Below are 6000 nucleotides of genomic sequence, written 5' to 3'. Positions count from 1 at the left end.
TGTGGGCGTGCGCCCGACGCAAGCTCCGTGAGTCCCACCGCGGAGATACCCGCGATTGTCTCACGGAGAGGAAGAACGGGGAAATGCTGATGTAAACAAGCATTTCCCCATTCTTCCTAGTGACAGGACACTAATCACAGCTCCCTGTGATCAGGAGCGGTGATCAGCCTTGTGTCACACACAGCCCGCCCCCCTACAGTTAGACGCACTCCCTAGGACACACTTAACGCCCTTCAGCGCCCCCAACTGGTCAACCCCTTCACTGCCAGTGTCATTTTTACAGTAATCGGTGCATTTTTATAGCACTGATTTCTGTATCAATGACAATGGTCCCAAAATGGTGTAAAAAGTGTACGCCATAATGTCGCAGTCACGATAAAAATCGCTGATCGCCATCATTACTAGTAAAAAAAAACTGTTTTTTTTATAAAAATGCCATAAAACTATCCCCTATTTTGTAGACGCTATGGGGCAGATCCACGTACATTTAGATAGGCGCAGCGTATCAGAGATACGCTACGCCGCTGTAACTTACTTTTGAATTCTTTGGGCCAGATTCACGTAGCTCAGCGGATCTATAGATCCGCTCAATCTACGTGAATTAAGATCCGCTCCCGCAAGTTTAGGAGGCAAGTGGCTAATTCACAAACCACTTACCTCCAAACTTGCGACGGCGGATCCTAAACCCCCCGGCGGAATTCAAATTCCGCGGCTAGGGGAGTGTACTATTTAAATCAGGCGCGTTCCCGTGCCGATTTAAATGCGCATGCGCCGTCCGGGGAATTTCCCGGCGTGCATTGCTCCCACTGACGTCACTAGGACGTCAGTGATTTCGACGTGAGCGGGACTTGCGACGCGCGTGTTCGTGAATCGGCGTACGCAAACGACGTTGGAAAATTCAAATTCGACGCCGGAACGTCGGCTATACTTAACATTGGCTGCGCCTGCTAAAAACAGGGGTAAGTATACGACGGGAAAACCGCTACGGAAACGACGTAAGAACACTGCGACGGGTCCGCGTACGTTCGTGAATTTGCGTATCTCGCTGATTTACATATTATTTATCGTAAATCAGCGGGAACGCCCCCGGCGCCATTTTTAAATTGAAAAAAAGATCCGACAGTGTAACACAGTGTAACACTGTCAGATCTTAGTCCTATCTATGCGTATCTGATTCTATGAATCAGGCGCATAGATAGGACCAGTGTAAGTCAGAGATACGATGGTGTATCTGTAGATACACCGTCGTATCTCTTTGTGAATCTGGCCCTTTGAATCCACAAAGAATTTGCACCGTAAGTTAAGGCGGCGTAGTGTATCTCTCAGCGCGTAATTCAAATCGGCGGGTAGGGGGCGTGATTAATTTAAATGAAGCGCGTCCCTGTGCCGAATGAACTGCGCATGCTCCGTTTTGAAATTTCCCGCCGTGCATTGCGCGAAATGACGTCGCAACGCCGTTATTTTTTTAACTTAGACGTGAATTACGTCCATCCCTATTCACGGACGACTTACGCAAAAATTTTTGACCGGGGGCCACGACAATACTTAACATGGCAAGTCTATCTATACGCCGCAAAATAGCAGCTTTAACTATACGACGGAAAAAGCCGACTAGAGACGACGTAAGAGAATGCGACGGCCGCTCGTACGTTCGTGGATCGTCGGAAATAGCTAATTTGCATACCCGAGGCAGAAAACGACGCGAACTCCACCCAGCGGACGCCAAAGTATTGCATCTACGATCCGAAGGCGTATGAAGCCGTACGCCTGTCGCTCTTACCCAGATGCCGTTGTATCTTGGTTTGAGGATTCAAACTAAAGATACGACGCGGGAAATTTGAAAGTACGCCGGCGTATCAGTAGATACGCTGGCGTACTTCGTCTGTGAATCTTGCCCTATAACTTTTGCGCAAACCAATCAATAAACACTCATTGTGATTTTTTTTTACCAAACATATATAGAGAAGAAGAACGTAGCGGCCTAAACTGAGTTTTTTTTTTTATATATATTTTTTTGAGGATATTTATTATAGCAAAAAGTTTTTGTTAATAGCGCAAAAAATAAAAACCGCAGAGGTGATCAAATACCCCCAAAAGAAAGCTCTATTTGTGGGGAAATGCCTGGGAAAAAAGGACGTCAATTTTGTTTGGGAGCCACGTCGCACGACCGCGCAATTGTCAGTTAAAGCGACGCAGTGCCGAATCGCTAAAAGTGCTCTGGTTCATCCATATGTCCCCACTTCAGTAGTCATTGTGCTATTTACTGAAATGTCAAAAAAAGTCTTCAGCAACATGGCGTCCTCCTTCACTGCAATACACGCCTGCCTGGAGACATCTTTTGAGGGAAAACTCGCTCTCAAGTGACAGCAAGCCGAAGGATTTTCATGGGTTGAGGAAAATGTTTAGAACACACCGGCTCGCTCGGTCCAATCATCACCCTGGTTTCGCGTTAGAAGGCGTGCGCGAGCGTGGCTGGTGATTGGCGGAGGGTTTGCACGCCGATTTTTGATTGGTCGGCGGCAGGGAAGCGTTAGAGTGCCCACCGGCAGCTTCCGGTGCCCGGAGAAGTGTGTGATTCTCATGACACAGGCAGTGCGCGGAGCTGGTTGCTATGGTGCAGCTCGGAGGGGATGGCGGGCGAGGTACAGCCGTGACAGAGCAGGCAAGTCATGTCATGTCACTGTTATGTACGGCGAGGGGCGAGCTGTCAGCAGCCAATGAGAATCTTCCTCTGCTTGACTGTCCTGCCCAGCAACATGGAAGGAAGATTCTGATTGGCTCTTTCACCTTAAAGGAGCCCGTAATGTAAAGAGAACCAGTCACCGGTGATATATTCCTAATAATGAATAGATGGCGGCTTCTGCTAGGCGGTGGGAACTCTTGCCGTAGCCGGGATTAGATTCGGCACACGCTGGTTGCTGCCCAGGACTGCGGCACTGCAGCCTCTTGTTTCTCTTACCTTAAAGTCATGTCAATGGAGTAGAGGGGGTAGGGACTACCTAAAGAAGTTCCTGCGACATAAATGCCATCGACTTCACTGTAAACGCTCAAAAGTCGCCCCTGAGTGATATACACGTGACACGCAGTCACATGATCAAAGCCGAAGTCGCATCAAGTGACAATGGAAATTGCGCGCTGTAGAAGCTGTGTGATTGGAGCTTTAGTGAAGAAGGTGGACTGGCCCTTTAAACCTGATGTACATTTTTATTTACAGGTTCATTTCCTGATACTGGAGGGCGCAAAACCTGGCGCAGCTGTGCATGGGAGCCAATCGGCTTTCAGGTTTCCTGGTCAAAGCTTTACCCAACTTGCCGCCCGCCGCGTGGTAAAATGAGCGGTGCGGCTCTTGTTCTGGGATGTCGGCATGTGACGGCGCCCAGTTTAGCCGCGATCGTGGGGCGCGCCGTGTTCCTGGGACCCGCTGTAACCCCGATCTCGGCAAAGAGGCGCAGATCTTTACCCATGTGATCGGATGTGTCCAATCACAGCTGATCACATTTAAAGAAGAAAATGCCGGTTATCGGCTCCTCACTTCACACTGACAGAGTGCGAGGAGAGGAGAGCCAATCAGTGGCATCTCCCCTCAGGGAAGGTGTGTAAAGGTAATCGGGGCACTGATTACAATGCAGCCCCAACAGTGCCCATCCGTGAGGCCAATCAGTGCTGCATATTAGTGCTCGTCAGTGCCCATCAGTGCTGCATATTAGTGCTCGTCAGTGCCCATCAGTGCTGCATATTAGTGCTCGTCAGTGCCCATCAGTGCTGCATATTAGTGCTCGTCAGTGCTGCATATTAGTTCCCATCAGTGCTGCATATTCGTGCTGCGTATTAGTGCTCATCATTGCTGCGTATTAGTGCTCATCAATGCCCATCAGTGCCGCATATTAGTTCCCATTAGTGCTGTGTATTAGTGCCCATCAGTTCCCCATATCATTTCCCATCAGTGCTGCATATTAGTGCTCGTCAGTTCCCATCAGTGCCGCCTCATCGGTGAAGGAGAAAAAACACTTATTTCCAAAATTTCTGACATACCAGTGCCCATCAGTTCTGCATATTAGTTCCCATCAGTGCCGCATATTAGTGCTGCGTATTAGTGTTCATCAGTGCTGCATATTAGTTCCCATTAGTGCCCATCGGTGCCACATATTGGTGCTTATCAGTGCTGCACATTAGTGCCCATCAGTGCTGCGTATTAGTGCTTATCAGTGCCGCATATTAGTACTGCGTATTAGTGCCCATCAGTGCCGCATATTAGTGCCCATCAGTGCTGCATATTAGTGCTCATCAGTGCTGCATATTAGTTCCCATCAGTGCCGCATATTAGTACTGCGTATTAGTGCCCATCAGTGCCGCATATTAGTGCCCATCAGTGCTGCGTGTTAGTGCCCATGAGTGCTGCGTGTTAGTGCTGTGTATTAGTGCCCATCAGTGCTGCATATTAGTGCTGCGTATTAGTGCCCATGAGTGCTGCGTGTTAGTGCCCATCAGTGCTGCATATTAGTGCCCATCAGTGCTGCATATTGGTGCCCATCAGTGCTGCATATTAGTTCCCATTAGTGCTGCGTATTAGTGCCCATCAGTTCCCATCAGTGCTGTATATTAGTGCCGCCTCACCAAATAGGGGATAGTTTTATGGCATTTTTATTAATATTTTTTTTTTGAACTAGTAATGTCGGTGATCAGTGATTTTTTTTTTCGGTACTGCGACATTATGGCGGACACATCGGACACATCGGACACTTTTGACACATTTTTGGGACCATTGGCATTTATACAGCTATAAAAATGCACTGATTACTGTGAAAATGTCAATGGCAGTGAAGGGGTTAAGTGTGCCCTAAGGGATTGATTCTTACTGTGGGGGGCGTGGCTTGGCGTGTGACGTCACTGATTGTCGGTCCCTATGACAGGGAACAGACGATCAGTGACAGGCTCACTAGGAAGCACGGGGAGAGGTTTGTTTACACTCACCTCTCCCCGTTCTTCCTCTCTGTGACCCGATCGCGGGACACAGGCGGCGATCGGGTCCACGGTTCCCACGGAGATGGTCACGGAGCTGAGGACCGGGTCGCGAGCGCGCTGCGCGACCCACGTCTGGGACCTTAAAGGGGACGTACATGTACGGCCTTGTGCCCCGCCGTGCCTTTCTGCGTGTGACGGTCCTCAAGTGGTTAATGTGCATTCATTTTTTTTTTTTAAATAAACGCCCCATTAGATGGTGTTTTTTCCCTTTTTATACTATATATATATATATAGCGCTGTATCTGCGCAATCATTTTTCAAACGCCTTTTTTGGGGAAAAAAATTATTAAATAACAAAACTTTAAAGTTAGCACAATTTTTTTGCATAATGTGAAAGATGATGTTACGTCGAGTAAATAGATACCTAACATGTCACGCTTTAAAATTGCGCACACTCGTGGAATGGCGCCAAACTTCAGTACTTAAAAATCTCCATAGGTGATGTTTTAACATTTTTTACAGGTTACTATTTTCGAGTTACAGAGGAGGTCTAGGGCTAGAATTGTTGCTGGCGCTCTAACGCACGCAACGATACCTCACTTGTGGGGTTTGAACGGCGTTTACATATGTGGGCGGGACTTGCATGCGTGTTCGCTTCTGCGCGCGAGCTACCGGGGACAGGGGCGTTTAAAATAAAAATAATTTTTTTTTTTTTTTTACACTTTTATTTATTTATTTTCTTGATCACTTTTATTCCTATTACAGGGAATGTAAACATCCCTTGTAATATAAATCAGTGTGACAGGTCCTCTTTATGGAGAGATGTGGGGTCAATAAGACCTCACATCTCTCCTACAGGCTTACAAGCATGAGATTGTAAAAAAAACATTCACCGATCACATGCCGACAGCCGCGATTGCGGCTTTGTTTACTTCCGGGTACCGGGCGTGATGTCATAACGTCGCGCCCGGACCTCCGACGGTCATAGAGATGACGGGTGACCATCTGGTCACCAGTCATCTCTATTAGAGGTCGACC

General features: G+C 47.9%; 1 protein-coding gene across 2 annotated transcripts in view; it reads left to right on the top strand.

Moving 5' to 3' along the window:
* Positions 1-2471: 2471 nt before the first annotated feature.
* The window catches only part of ZFAT (zinc finger and AT-hook domain containing), a 287697-nt gene continuing 284168 nt past the window's right edge, over positions 2472-6000 (top strand). Inside the window, exon 1 of one of the 2 annotated variants that reach the window (XM_040355000.1) lies at positions 2472-2662. The gene's annotated coding sequence lies outside the window, so the exon portion shown is untranslated. The remainder of the gene's footprint in view (positions 2663-6000) is intronic. The other variant, XM_040354999.1, reaches the window with a different exon arrangement.

This window comes from Rana temporaria, chromosome 5 (genome assembly GCF_905171775.1).
Source record: "Rana temporaria chromosome 5, aRanTem1.1, whole genome shotgun sequence".
Lineage (NCBI taxonomy): Eukaryota > Metazoa > Chordata > Amphibia > Anura > Ranidae > Rana > Rana temporaria.
The sequence above is the reverse complement of the archived record's forward strand: the minus strand, read 5'-3'. Positions and strand labels throughout refer to the sequence as shown.